We start from the raw sequence: 15,686 nt of genomic DNA, 5'->3' as shown, positions 1-15,686 counted from the left end.
ATGACAAAGCAGTCGCCTAGTAATCGAGGTTCGATACTCGGTGGAGGCACATCTCACACTGGTTCGGATCCCACCTTGTAGCTCTAGGACCAGTCTCGATTAACCCATCCGTGCATAAAGTGGAATCCTTGCAACGGGCACGTTTTCCTGTTTTATACTAATCTGGATGCCTAGGCATAGCTTTCAACTTCAGCATTGAGATCACGAAATACATGTGGAGTAACCTTGCACCGGAACCGAACCCAGACTATCCGGTCCGGAGCACTTCAGGGTGTCTGCTACACCACAAAAAACCTGCCACTCACTTGCGCAGTGAAACGCGTCAACAATGCTGCCATTGTCGTTTGTGTACATTTTCATTGAGAACGCCAATTGAGCATTTGGAAGTTGCCCGACCACTGCGGTGGTAATCTTATCTTGAGAAATCTCCGCTCTCCCCCAGAGCACAGCATCCCCATCAACTCAAGGTGAGAGACGAGGCTCCTCCATCCGTAACAATGAAAACAGGTCCGGGTGCAAAAAAGGGAGGATGGGCACGTGACCGTCTTTGGAATTCCTGCTCAGACTAGCCAGGCGAATCTGCAATGGACTTCGTATCGTATACCTCCAGAAGGCAGCAGGTCTTGTCAGCGCCAACATGCGGGTTCCGCTAGTTTGAGTCTCGCGAACACGTGGGATTTCAAACCGACCTGGGAAGGTAGAAAAAAAAAAGGCCGACAGTGCGGCGTTGCCAAGTTGTCAAGGTCTGCATCCATTGCCCGTTACCTGGCAAATTCCTCTGTGGTTATCGAGTCTTCATTACCGTTCCCGGACACTACCTCTGGAAGGATTTGATCCTGGAAGGTGAGGATTACGCGCTGGAGGATTGTGGGAGTGCTGGAACACTTGTGGAAGCCGGCAACAGGGGCCATAGCAAGCAGGCGGTCCCTTCCTCCAACCCGGCGGGACATTCAGTGCTAGCTCGTCGCCAGTGAAGTGTTCTACCTGACATGCCGCTCTCAACCACACAGGTAAGTGGCCATCTGTTACGTTTTTGTTTTTCTGCAAATCAGTGTTTATTGCAGTCTCGTCTGCGGTGACGAAATATTTGAGGTTCGCCTCTGTACAGGTCTGCGCCTAAACAATCCTGACGTGTTTACAGAGATTCGAAATCGTTGTGATGAACCTGTATGTACGTCTTAGTAATGGAAAGTAACTGTCGCATGCTTTTACTGCAACTGCAACATTACATCAGATATGCACATACACAGTTTCGACATGCGTATATGTGCAGCGGCGTGCCCAAGCGGGGCTTCTAGGAGTCACAAACCCAATAAGGCACATCATTTCTTACAAAATGAAGGTTAAATGTTGGGAAAGGTTATCATAATACCTATCTCGAAAATCCTGAGAGCATGTACTGAAAGACTCCGAAAATCCCAACGGGTCTTCCTCATAACACAGTGGTTATCGCTATCGCATAGTAATCGAGGGGTCACAGGTTCGATTCTCAACACACGTTTCGTTATTTTTGTCTCGATTAACCCATCTAGATAGGACTATATCGAAAACGTTCGAAACAAATACTTGTAGCCACCTTTACGGCCTGGAACGATGGTGGTCGTCTCACGATATCACCTTCAAAGATCTAGATTCGAATCCCGAGCAGATTTTGAGTCTGTGTTTATTCTGTCATCCAAGCATTTTTATCGTTGCAATAAACCTAAACGAGGTGTAAATGTGACGTTAAATAACCACAAAAGCATAATAAATTAATACAATAAACTACTTCAGAAGCCGGCATTAGTTCAGGGGTCCCAGATTCGAATCCTGGCCTAGCCTTGAGCTTTTTTTTGTGAGAGTCGCTTCATCAATATTATCATATCATCACTCATCCTCATCTTCGCGTTTAGCCAAACGAGGCAGAGAAGCGACGCAAAAATCAAATCAAATCAAATTTGTGGCAAAGTAGATATTGTTGCGCATAACGAAGTCAAAAGGATCCGTGTTCGAAAAGTACGGAAAGATCGTTGGGTACGTTCATCCGTTTCGTCAATTCATTATTCATCCTCATCGTCACGATTAACGAGTAGAACAACGACGTGAAATAACCACAAATTTAAATGCAGATACTTATGTAACAAAAATGTACCTTCTTGAGGAAGTATTGGTCTGTTGCAAAACGTTAAGAATCCTGACTTTGTGACTCAAATACAGCATGTTGTGAACATGGTGGTCACTTTCAGGAAGGCAGTATTTTCTTTCCTAGTGTTTGGTCCTATGACGTCACTTTTCTGCCTACAGGTTAATCGCGATGTTGAGAATAAATGGTGAATTCACGAAACACGATTTGAACCTAGAACCATCGATTTCGGAGCGCGCTACCCTAGAAATTTATCCACACATCCCAAGACTCCTCTAAAATGTTTGAGAAATGTCCAATCTATGGTACTTTTCGCTATAAATTTACTTCTATCCCCTTCTCTCTACAATTTCTCCCTTGGAAATTCTTCTAGGAGCCCCTCTAGGGTCTAGTTTGCGCGCAGACAAGATGTTTTGTTTGGTGGACCACCCAGATGAATCCTCAAAATGTTCAAGGACAGAGCCGCGCCCAACCAGTGTGGCGAAGTGGTTATCATCTCTTGATACGGCATTATGAGTCTAGGTTCAAATTTTGGATAAGGGCATGGATTTTGTTTTCCCCATCATCTAGTTCTTCACTATTCTTTGTCGTTCTGATTGACCTACAGGTGCAGAAAGCGACAGTTGTATTGTGTTACACATGAGGGGGCGTATTTATCGGCGGGGTTAGGGGTTTGGGGAGCAGTGCCAACAAAGTTAGAACTTACAATTTTATTCTTATTATAAGAGCAAAAGTTACTGTTATGTCCAAAGTAATTCAAACTGAGCTGTATCTTATTGAGGGGTATAGCTGCGGCCCAACCTTCGATAAGGTGTGCCGAAAAATTGTTAGGGAGAAAACGACAATTTATTTCTAAAGGTCCCATGGGCGTTGTGATAACGTCGTCAGCTTGTGATCAAGGGGTCCTGGGTTCTATACCAGTGAAGGCACACTTTAAACTCTAGGTGCAGTACGCAAACTGGACTTAAACCTTTAAGAGTACACGCATGTACAGGGGCGGCGCCAGACTTTCTGACTACATCTTCAAATAAAAATATATTTCGATATTTATATTGTTATCACGTAATTGAAACAAGAATTTATTAACCAGTTATAGGAAGTTTAAATATTGGTGTGAAAACAAATTATACACATTCAAATATTGCATTGAAAATGTGGTAAATGATTAGTTTACATTTCACAACATGATACACAATAGTAATAATTTAAAATTATACACTAAACAATAGTAATTTTAATGGGAAATATTTATAAACACTCATACTGCAGACTTCTATGAGCCTCGAGTTAATACAGGGCGTTCCAAAGAAAATATGTCGATATACATATGACAGCATTTCCGGCCGGTTTCAGCTGCATGGAGTGCCCTTCGTATAACAGAAACAACGAGCGAGAGCCAATCTAAACGACACTTTCCAATAAAGCACTTCAAAATCTATTGAAACATGGCAATTCTTGTTTCTGTAGAAGTTACAATGTAGAGTTCTGTAATTTGTCAAAATTTCTGAAGGACCCCCTACCCCTTCAGCCCAAGCCTGGCTACGCCAGTGTTTCATACGTGCCTGATTTACTTGAGAAGACAATACTCTTGATTTTTTAGCAGCTTCATCATCGCAAGGTTTTGCTCCACTGGACATCACCACGTGTTCGGCTGAGTCATTTTTATCAGACTTTTGCAAGTCATGCGAATGAACACCTGCAACACACAAAGGAAACAATTAGCAAGAACAGCATATTGTTGACAGTACTCGCATTGTAATGAAGGGTGTCCGGGTTCGATGCCCAGTAGTGGTAAGCATACCCAGAGAAATCATGAGCTCTGTTGTGCGTGTTGGACTTACCGCATTGGAGAGGGCGCTGGAAAATTAATTATCTTTTTGAGGCAGATAAATACAATTAGGCCTATTACTGTTATTCAGGGCCCGAATTTTGATGGCCTAAAAATCTTTGAAAAATGACCTTTAAAATGACAACAAAAATCCTGTAAAATGACCTAAAAATCTTTGAAAAATGACCTTTAAAATGACAACAAAAATCCTGTAAAATGACCTAAAATCTTTGAAAAATTTGATTTGATTTGGTGTTTTAAGTCCACTTTATGCGCAGTAAGGCTAATCGGGACTGGACCTACAGTTTAAAGTGGGATCCGAACCACTTGTGCCTCCACCGGGTATCGAACCCGGGACCCCTTGTAAAATCTTTGAAAAATGACCTTTAAAATGACAACAAAAATCCTGTAAAATGACCTAAAAATCTTTGAAAAATGACCTTTAAAATGACAACAAAAATCCTGTAAAATGACCTAAAAATCTTTGAAAAATGACCTTTAAAATGACAACAAAAATCCTGTAAAATGACCTAAAAATCTTTGAAAAATGACCTTTAAAATGACAACAAAAATCCTGTAAAATGACCTAAAAATTCGTACAAAACTCAATCTGCTTATTGAAAGTAGTATATACGTATATTCCAAGGCAAACAATTTAACAATTGCTTCTTCACCTTGGTGTGTTGTACGAACTGTGAATAAGAAACTCGACAATGTTGCATTTCGCGATTTTCAGACAGGCTTTGTTGCGTTGGTAGTTAAACACAGAATAAGTACAGCAAGATAACATTCAGACAAAACAGAAATTGTTGAACTTCTTATGTTTCAGCATGCAAGGACACAAAATTTTTAAAAAATGACCAAAAAATGACCCAAAAAAATTACGTTTCTTCAACCTCAGGAGGGTGTTCAGGATTTCTGTACTAGTCAGCAATGTCTACGTTGCACCAGTTAAAAGATGAAATGTCATCAAAATCCGGACCCTGGTTAATACTAAAGTCCCGATTTTAATTAATTAATTAATTAATTTCGCCGACATTGGTCATTTAATTTCGAAAAAAATGCGAAATACATAGAATTTATAACTAAAACATATATATATATATATATATATATATATATATATATATATATATCCCTAGTTGTATTAAAATATATAATACCTTTGTATTCTTTAATCCTTTTTCTTCATTCCTGTTCTGTCTTTACAATTCATGACTGGGAAATTCCGTGCAAGATAAACATGGCAGTATTATGACTAAACAAGCCGAAGCGAAAGTTTTAGAGAAATCATATTTTGTTCCACAAATGTATCTACATTACTAAATTAAAACTGGAGAAATTGCACAAATTCTAGGTAAAAGAAAAAAAAAGATGTCTTCTAAACTAAAAATATATAATATGCTTTAAAATATGTGAAAATATGTACCATGAAATTCATACATATCATTCCTAAGAGCGGAATTCGCCGACATTGGTCATTTTTCTTGGCTACATACAAAGTATATAATTAGTAGCGGCGATTGGATGACAAAACTGAGGTGGGGCAAAGACAGTTTACTTTCTCTTGGTAGACAAGACAGCATTGGAAGACCATAGTGCGGGGGCAAAAAGTCCCGGGGGGGAGAAGGGTTCTAGCTAGCATTCTAGCATTTCTTGTGCAAACGCGATCATATTTGACCTAAAGAAAGAAAATAAAAGGCACGTAGATTAGCAATACAACTCTGTTATCAGCTTAGAAAGAAGGTAACCGAAGTTTCAAACAGTGCCGCACGTCTGTTGCGAAAAGATTTAGCAAAAGGAAAATTTCTGCCGTCTATTACACACTTGTATTTCTTGTTTGTGATCCACCCGTAACTTCTACAGATTTCCTATCATAAACTTTATTGTTCGAGAGGGTACAGCACTATCATGATTCTTTGGTGGAGGCCGAGAACACCAAATTTGAAGGTGCCGCGGCCTCCCACTCTCTTGGCTAAACTCAGAAAAGATTCCAGAGGGTAGACCGTGACAGGGACACAATTGTCCCGATCGGCATATTCCCTTTGATGTGGAACAAATCCACAGCGAAAATTGAAATACAAAACTGGGGATACTATTATTTTTATTTCGTCAAAACTCTGAGAAGGGACATTTGCAGATTTTGTCGGATTTTACCACTATGCCAATGTGCAAATATCTCTAGTTTGAAAATAACCAAGACGTACTTGAGAACTAACGTATTTTTTAAAAGTGAAAGTGCTCCACCAAGGTTGTGTTTAAACGGGAAGGGGGGCTGATGGAGAATCCCTGCATCCGCTCTCTTGTTGATAATTTTGGGCTCGGAGAAACTATAGAAATTTATATAGATAACTATTCCGATGCTTCAGGAGCAGTGGAAATTGTTGTTACGTAGGAGATGTTGTTTAAACCTTGAAAGTAGATCAAGAGGGAATACCATCTCCACACTTAGAACATCGATAACAATTTCAGTAAAACACACATTTATATAAGTATGTGACTACACGTACACATATGCCCGCATTATCACATGCTTGCGCGAACCCCCAAGTTTAAGAACCACAGATACTTTAAAACTGAAGGTCCAGTTTCAATTAGCCTTACTGTGCATAAAGTGGACTTAAAACACCAACTCAAAACTGTAGGTCCAGTCTCGATGGGCCTATCTGTGCATAAAGTGGACTTATTGAATTGAAAGAAATTCAAATCTTTCGCGCATCGTCTTCTCAGTCCTACTAATAAACATTGAACTGTCACATTTGATTTGCACCCTCTTGGAAGTCAGAAATCCATTTCATGAGTTCATGACAGACGGCATCCTTTCATGTTGACGTCAAAGGTAAGCTACAGAAGGCTGACGGCGTTCCATCCCTTTTAAAATCTACTTTAATATTCCCACCGTCACATTCGACACATGCAACAGTCAATGCGTCAGCTTCGGAAGAAGTGAAGAGTTAAGCGAAGCCATCTTCACTGAAAACTGGAATGTCTTCACCGTGTCCTCTTCCCTTCTTCGTCTTCTTTCCCACACAAGAGATTTGCTTGCATGACAAAAGGGGCAGAGGCAACAATTGAGCTGGCATCAGCTTTCTTCTCACGACTTCCAGAGCCACAACCTTCCGACCCTGTTGTCTTCCTGCTCTGAGTTGGGTTTTTTGTTTCCTTTTTGTCGTTTCTCACGAAAACAAGCAACGAATTTTAACCACGGCGGTTATTTATGGGGGGAAATCGCACAGGTCTAGCGTATAGGGCAGAGGGTTGGCCTGATACAATTTTTTTCACTATTGTGCGAAATCACTGCAGATTGGTATATACGTATGTATACTGTGACACGCACCTTCTGCCTTTAGGGCTTTATGTTAGTCCGGTTACAACCCTTTTATCGGACTTCTCAAAGGCTTCTTAGGGTAAGCAGGACCAAGCCCTTGCGTGGTCTGTGGTGCAGGATTTATTTTTAATTATCACCTATGTAGGTTTGAAATGAAAGATCATTAAGATCTTTTACTCGAAGATTTATTTAAACTTCCAATGATATCCAAACACTTTTCAAACAGACAATTCACCCGATACAACTTGTAGGTCTAAACCTGTTAGTTGTACCGAAGTTTATAACCCTGGTCTTTTTGATGATGCAGGAGAACGCCTTATTCAGAGTTGGGTTTGTGGAATATCTGCCAAATGGAGCACAAGTACACCAGCCAATCCGAAGATTGAAGCAAAATATTACCCAACGTCCCCTGAACCATCAGCCTTTCGGCAACCAGGAGAATGTCCCGTAGGCTTACAAAAGTCTAGCTCTTTTATATCATAATTTTGTTTACAATTTACCATGGTTACTACATATTTGTTTTATATTTCCATAGTTTCAGCATTTTTTCTTGATTTAAATTAAACAATTCATTACCTATTGTAACATTAACAATAACATTTTTATGGAAAGAAATCTAACAATCTTTAGAGAAAAGATTCAACACTAATTCTTAACAACATAATTTTTATAACATAGACTGAATAGTTTAGTGCTTAAAAGGCATGTGTAGACAGGGGCGACACAACTGTGTCTGGTCTGTGCGCGCGCGCGTGTGTGTGTGTACACTGTCATTAAATATGTGTCAATTATTAAATAATCAAATTATATTATAAAATATACAATTTATTGTATCGACTGCTCTTCATTCAAAATTTGATTGCAATTTGAAAATTTTAATATAGGCTACTACTAATGCTATGAACAATATTTTGCGTAACTAAAGGGGAAGGGGCAAAAATTAAGACACATCAAGAAAATAATAGTTTCCTACATAAAATTCACATCTAAATGCTATTACATGTTTTAGTAATACATTTATATACTTTTCTGTAGCTAACGAAAGGCGATGAGAAATGGAGAAAAAATAACAAGTCGGGCTAATTTCTGTGTTCTGGGGATTGCTGGGTTCAGTGTCCTGAGAGATGAGGCTCTTCGTTGTTTTCGATATAATTCCAGTAAAATATTATAAATTCGACTACAAAAATATTTATTTATGTTTGGTGTTAGAACAAAACTCACCTCCCCCCTTGAGAAGTTTGGGGGGGGGGGGAAATTTCAGGACAAGATCATGGGGGGGGGTTCCTCCGTCCTCTGCGCACACGGGCGTTAGCGTTGCCCTCGAGACGAGACTTTCGCCTGTCTCGTCTCGTGGAAATGCTGTGAAATGCTGTCTCGTCTCGAAAATATTCGTTTGTCTCGGGACACATGACCAATCTCGTCTCGTCTCGAATTTTTAAAAGCCTGTCCCGTCTCGTCCCGTGGGCAACACTAGTGGGCGACGGCAGAAATGTTCGTAGGGGAAAGGGATCAGCTGGGCCGGCTTGAGGGCCGTCGACTGCCCGGCGCGTCCCCACTGAATAACTCCAAAAACTTATTTCTGATTGCATAAGCGTAGCATTTGTACTAAGTAGAAATGGATTTGTATAGACAAGAATTAATTAAAGTTACTGCAACATAACATAATACATATATTGCAAAATCATATAGCAGTTTAAGTTAAGAGATTACTGTTAGTTTGATGTCATTATGTAGGTATTAAATAAACACATACCTGCAATAAACGTAGCGTTCTTTAACATTAACACTTAAAGTATTTAAATAATAGATCTATTATTTTTGGTCGTTAAAGCCGTATATAGCTTTGTAACAGTGGCGTATCCTGAGTCTAAAACCTGAACTAGCTCACTATGACACCTGGTCCTAGGCTATGGAGGAAGGAAGAAGACTAGGCTCATTCTTGACGTCTTGAGGAAACTACGTTGCCATCCCAACGGTAGTCAGGTTGCAAACTTATAAAAATTCAGGTTGCCAACTTCTAAGAAATCAGGTTGCCAACTCCTAAGAATTCAGGTTGCCAACTCCTAAGAATTCAGTTTGTCAACTCCTAAGAATTCAGGTTGCAAACTTTAGAATTGCCATTTTCTTCTTCTTGAAATCAGGTTAATTCCCAGTTTCTAATCAATTGTTCTTCAGTATTTTACTTTCTAGGCTTCAGGCTTCGCTGATAGCCTAGCGAGCCTGGAATATACGCTCGTGCTATGTAACATGCTTATGTTTTTATTGGAGGAAGGTGGAAAGTAGGAGGACCAGGGAAGTAACATAGAAGCGCCAAAAATCCACCTCGGTCGGGTGAAAATTTAAGGTGACTCTGGGGGTCAGGCCATTCATAAAACTTGAATAGTAAAAATAAAACAAAATAGTATTTTTATTATTAGCATGGTTATGTTTATCATTATGCAGTAATTACTGTTGTAAACTAATAATCTCTCTTATTCCAATTTTATAATTATTGGAATTTTAACATTTCATACAGTAAGTGTACTGAAATGTATAGCTATTGTATTATGTTAGCAACGGCTTTAAAAGTAAGGAGAAAATTTAGTCATAAAGTCTGAAATTATTCTGGATGTGCAGAGGGTCGTGTTATGTTAGATGTCTAGTGAGAGTAAAAGCATGAAATGACTGGCTTCACTCGCCAGAGCCTCGTTAGCATTCTATGAAGCGTTTTCTAGCGTAAAAAGAAAAAGAGGTTGGTATTTCAGTGTCCTTCTTGAAATACTATTTTCCCCCTTCCCCCTTGAAGGTTATCATTGATGTCATGAAACTTGGATTACGTTATAAACGAAATAAAAAAAGTTCTTGAAGTAATCCAAAAGCCGTTACGCGAGATACGTTCCCATCATGCATTGTCCCACCCGCCCCCTTTGACCTCGAATGTCGCAAAAACGAGACATGCAAACCGCAATAGAAGAGAAGCTGGAGAGCAACAACCAGCCGAGGAGACAATGAGACCTTGTCTCCTTGCAGGTGAGTCTGCGATCTCCCCTCCCCTTCCTCGGAGCATCCCATCCCAACCGTGAGAAGTCACGAACGTCGCTGGTTCTCAGGAAGCCTTCGCCTGCCCCAAATCCCAGCGCCCCTTCCGGTTATGCAAGGGTGAAGCCACGACCGGAGAATCAGCACGTTGCTCTAGTAGTTTTCTTCTCTTCTCACACACACACACACAATAAGATGCGAAAGGTTTGTTGCAGAGAGAGTAAGCACGGTGTCGTCCGCGTATCGTGGTAAGGACAGACTCTTAGATCCATCCGTTACTCCTCTACAGCTAAGATTCCCAGCAACGATTTTTCGACACCTATCTGATAACTCATGTACAGGTAACAATCCTTGATTCCTGCCCGTAATTCTTCATTACTATGACAGATAAACGCTTACTCCTACATGATCCCTGTCTAGAGCTAAAAATTCCATATTCTACCCGATACTCATCTAGACTAAGAATTCTTCATTGCTGCATATCCGTCTAGAGATAAGAATTCCAGATTCCTACATGACATTCGTCTCAAGCTAAGAATTCTTGTTCCTGCCTGATATTCGTCCAGAGCTAAATCTTGCATACTACTCCGCCTAGAGCTAACAATTCCATATTCTACCAGATACTCAACTAGAAGAACTCCTACCCGCTACTAAACCACATCTAAGAATTCTAATGTTCCTAACTGATACTCATCCAGAGCTAAGAATTCTAATATTCCTAAATGATACTCGTCTAGAGCTAAGAATTTTACACTCCTACCCCGCTACTCATCCAGAGCTAAGAATTTTACGCTCCTACCCGCTACTCATCCAGAGCTAAGAATTTTACACTCCTACCCGCTACTCATTCAGAGCTAATAATTGTAGACTCCTACACGAGTACTTGTCTTGATTCAAGAACTTCACACTCCTATCCGATACTCATCTAGAATCATCATAAAGAGTAATAATTCTTGATCACTACCTGATATCCGTTTAGAGCTAAGAAACGCCAAATGATACCTGTCTAGAGCTAAAAATTCTTGATCCATGCATGGTACTCATACATTACTATAGCATCCGCCTAGAACAAAGAATTCCAAACCCCTATCTGATACTTGTCTAGAGCTAAGACTCCCTGAATCTTAGCCGATATTCCTATAGAGATAAGAATTCTATACTCCTATCCGCTACTTATCTAGAGCTAGGAATTTCTATCCGATATTTACCTAGAGCTAAGGATTCCATACTCCTACCCAGTACTCATGTAGCATATCTCTTCTCTTCCCGATTGGTTGATTTATTTTAATTCGCCTTTTCTTCCACTTTTGGCTACAGTGGCTAAAACTTACTCCAGTTGCGATACACAAAACTGCTCTATTGTTAGTAAATATTTCAGAGACTCGGTACACATTAAGGGCGAGTTTCAGTTTTCCCCTAGATACAAAATCTGAATGTGCATATAAAATAGATATAATAACATCGTAGTATTGCCGTTAATGTTATTAATTAAATTGATATACTAGTTCCTTTTATTATAACAATTTTACTTGTGCAAATGGGACAGTTTTGTTGGTTTTGTCGACACGGACCCTTGAGGTTTCTGATATAAATAATTCAATTATGTTATTTCGCAGCCAAAGATAACCCAAAAAGACCAAGGGCGCCGGCAGGGAGGGGCTAGGGGGGCACTTGTCCCCCTTGAGATTTCTGGAAAGAGTTTATGTAATTCGAATGGTGAAATTGGAGAGATACGTATCTTATAACAAAAAGTATTGCTTTCTGTGACTGTATGTTACAGCAACTATTATTATTACTATTTGAAGTAGGATTACATTTAAGCTTACAGTCTATTTTATAAAAAAAAACAGCTTTTTGTCAGTATACAGTTATGCAAATTGTATACAGATGTACAGAATATGGAAATTACATATCAATGTAATTAAAAAAACAAGTAGTAGTAGTAGTAGTAATTACAAAAAATAATAGCAAGAATAAAAGCAGTAATAATACCAATAATAATAATAATAATAATAATAATAATACTTTTAAAAAGTTTCAATGATCCTGCCCCCACCCCCTGATAAGGATTCAGAAATGATAAAGTTGGGTTAAGTGAATTTTCTAAATCAGGTAGGCCTCGTTTGATTGGTGCAATTTGATAGCGGGAAGTGTGTGCTAAGGTGATAATTCCGTTGTAATGGGCTCTGAATAATGGATGCAAAACACACAATCCAAGTCACATGCGCAGTAACCGAATTCTCTTTCTTCACATTCTAAGAATTCGTGCAGGAAGACTTCTGAGTTGTTTTATTTGGAAGCACACACACACACGAGGGGGACACCCCCCCTATCCCCCGCCCGCTTCTGCTGCATTCACCGACACCTCAGACACCGGCGACACCTGGCGAGGAGGAAGTGAACGATTTAATCGGGAGAATAAAACGAGAAGGAAAATACACATACAAAGCAGTATTGCTAACCATAAGCACATGGCCTTAAAATCAGTGATTTTAAAATATCCTTAGCTAGAAAAGGAGAGAGTCTTTGCTACAAGGTAAACGTTAATAAAATAGAATTTTCGAGTATTATTCAATACTTGAAAAAATAAAGAAATAACACTCGTCAGTGTGTTAATATATAGTCTACTCAAAGATATAATAATAGATAGATTGATTGATTGATTTGGTGTTTTAAGTCCACTTTATGCACAGAAAGGTTAATTTGGACTGGACGTACAGTTTGATGTGGGATCCGAAACACTATGTGCTTCCATAGGGTATCGAACCAGGTACCCCTTGATTACAAGGCGACGACGCTACCACCACGCCATCGTGGAGGCCTTAGCAATAAAAATAATAGTTTGGTAATATTCGTTTATAATATAATAGTAATTATTTTATTGTAATTATTAGTTCACTATCCAACTTTATACCAGCGGCCGCACCACAACCCACGAGTCCCAATTACCGCATTAATTTTTTACCTGTACTTTTTCATGATTAGGATCCCACTTTAAACTGTAGGTCCAGTCCCGATTAGCCTTACTGTTCATGTCATGTCTTGCATCAACTATCACATTTCTTTAATTTATGTTAAATCAGGGGGTGGGGCATAAAGCACTAAAATGTCAACCTCACTTCTACATGGGCCGAATAAGCAGACTAACGAAGCTCTGGCGTCTGGATTCACGGCCAGTATAAGCTGCGTGACTCGTGTTGAGTCGCCCATATATGTTTGTGATGGACCTTTCACTAATTTCATCTTATCGCCAATGATCCTCACCTTCGCGATTAGCCAAAAGTTGCAGAAAAGCAAAATAAACCAAGTCATTCTTTCAAATTATTAAATTGTGGCATGAATCACAAAAATCAAAGGGGGTCCAGGGTTCGAATCTAGGTCTGGGCGGGTATTCTTTGTATCTTCATCAATTTCATATCATCACTCATCCCCATCGTCGCGATTAGCCGAAAGTGGCAGAAAAGCGAAACTAAACCAAAAATCAAATCAAATCACACACAGAAAAGAAAGAACAACATACATGTACCGTTCACCATATACAAATCACGGTGAAAAAATACAAATTCATAGCAAATATTATTCACTCTTATTTAATACATATATTTCAGTCATTCTTCTGGATACTAGAACAAATGTTTGTGGCATTAGCTTCAAAAACCTATCCTTAATCTTCTCTTAACAATAGCTATTGAATCTGGTTTTCTTCCTATCATTTTTGGATAAACTGACTGATCGATTTCATTTTCCACCTTTGGCTAATCGTGAAGATGAGGATGAATCATGATAAGATAAACACGAAGTATAATCCTGGCTGTAAATCCAGGCGCCAGAGCTTCGTTAGTGTACAACGTGGAAGAGAGGTTGACACTCATGTGTCTTCTGAAAGGAATTTAACACCCCGTGGGTAAACTGATCTTAAACTTTCCGAAACACTTTTATTGATCAGTTCTAGGGATATTGGTGAGGATCGGTTGGCAACACTGGTAGACAGAAACCCCCAAGACAAAGCGAAGGAGCACGCGTTCCTTCTTTGTCGAAGAAATAGGAAGTGGCTCTTGTCGAGCTGTTCAACGAGCGATTCATACACGAGGCGACACCACACACAATGCCCCGAGGATGGGGGAGGACTTTGAGGCCCATTGCTCAGAACAGAACGCGACATCCTTCACGGGGGACCTTCAAAACGCCCTTTGTCCCTCCACACGAAGGGCCCTGGGTTCAATTCACTCGCGCCCTCCTCACGGGGCTAATAAGTGGGCGTATGGCGAGGGTAGTCTTGCCGGGGTTAAATTCTGGATCTGGATGTTAATGCCCCATTCAAGTGTGTTTGTGTTTTGTTTCCCGGCTAAGACGCCATTGTTGTGGTCTCTATGGAGGCTTAACGGCTTTCTCTGTGCGAGGCTTGCAGGCTCAGCAAACAAACCTTTGGGTATTGAACTTAAGGGTCAGTATTGCAATGATGGTTATTTTAGCATTTTAACAGCGCGCTACGACGACAGAAGTCCCGGGTTCGAATTACGATCTGGGCATGAGTGTTCTTTGTGAGTGTTCCTTCATCAGTTAAAGTGTTTTTATGTACTTCTTTGCATAGCCTACATAAAATATGCTTCACATTTTTTATTTTTGTAACAAATCATAACGATTGTAAACGTAGGAACACCCAATAAAATAATAAACGTAACATTCTGATGAGTGACGGCAATTAGGGGGCAGTTGCCCCCACTTTTTACCACTTTTGCCCCCGCACTATGCTAAGCTACCAAGGGAAAGTAAACTCTTTTGGAACCTTGCCCCCCCCACAATTTTTGAACCCAATCGCCACCACTGATTCTGATGTTTATTTGTTTCCAATCTTTCCAAATACAGCCCGAATGTCATTTTGTTCTATTGCCGATACACTCTTCCAGCATAACAAAAACGCCCTACCAATCAGGCAGATAAGAAAAATTCCCAAAAGCCCACCAATCGGAGAAAATCTATGGTGGGGATACATTAAACGTTTAGTTACGACTAAAGGGTACAAGGAGGAAAAAGTTTGAGAACCGCTGGTCTACTTGGTTGAACGTCATTTCCTTGCACCAGCCTGACACCGGGATACACCTGCACTTTACCTAGTGTCAAGATGTGCAGCGAACTAGACGGAGCTAATGAATGAGATAAGAATGGGTATACGACTATCAGACCGAGGCATTGTGTTTATGAAAAACCTACATTCTGAGGAACTCGCTGTTAACTACTGCAATGAGTGTATCTGGAAGAAACTTATGCTCTGAGGTTTGATCTTCACCCGTCCGTGAAAACGCAACATTACCTAAAAACAAAAACACCGGGAGATTCCTGAGCTTAGAAACAAATTAGGAGGGGGCCTCGAGAGGGGCCTGGGTGGACTT

The 15,686-nt window shown here is 40.0% G+C and overlaps 1 protein-coding gene across 1 annotated transcript in view; it reads left to right on the top strand.

The window, feature by feature from the left end:
• The first annotated feature begins 834 nt into the window (after positions 1–834).
• Positions 835–15,686, top strand: part of PsGEF (Protostome-specific GEF) — a 296,488-nt gene continuing 281,636 nt past the window's right edge. Inside the window, exon 1 of the mRNA XM_083144724.1 lies at positions 835–1,010. The gene's annotated coding sequence lies outside the window, so the exon portion shown is untranslated. The remainder of the gene's footprint in view (positions 1,011–15,686) is intronic.

This window comes from Lepisma saccharinum, chromosome 23 (genome assembly GCF_977018435.1).
Source record: "Lepisma saccharinum chromosome 23, izLepSacc3.1, whole genome shotgun sequence".
Classification (NCBI taxonomy): domain Eukaryota; kingdom Metazoa; phylum Arthropoda; class Insecta; order Zygentoma; family Lepismatidae; genus Lepisma; species Lepisma saccharinum.
The sequence above is the reverse complement of the archived record's forward strand: the minus strand, read 5'-3'. Positions and strand labels throughout refer to the sequence as shown.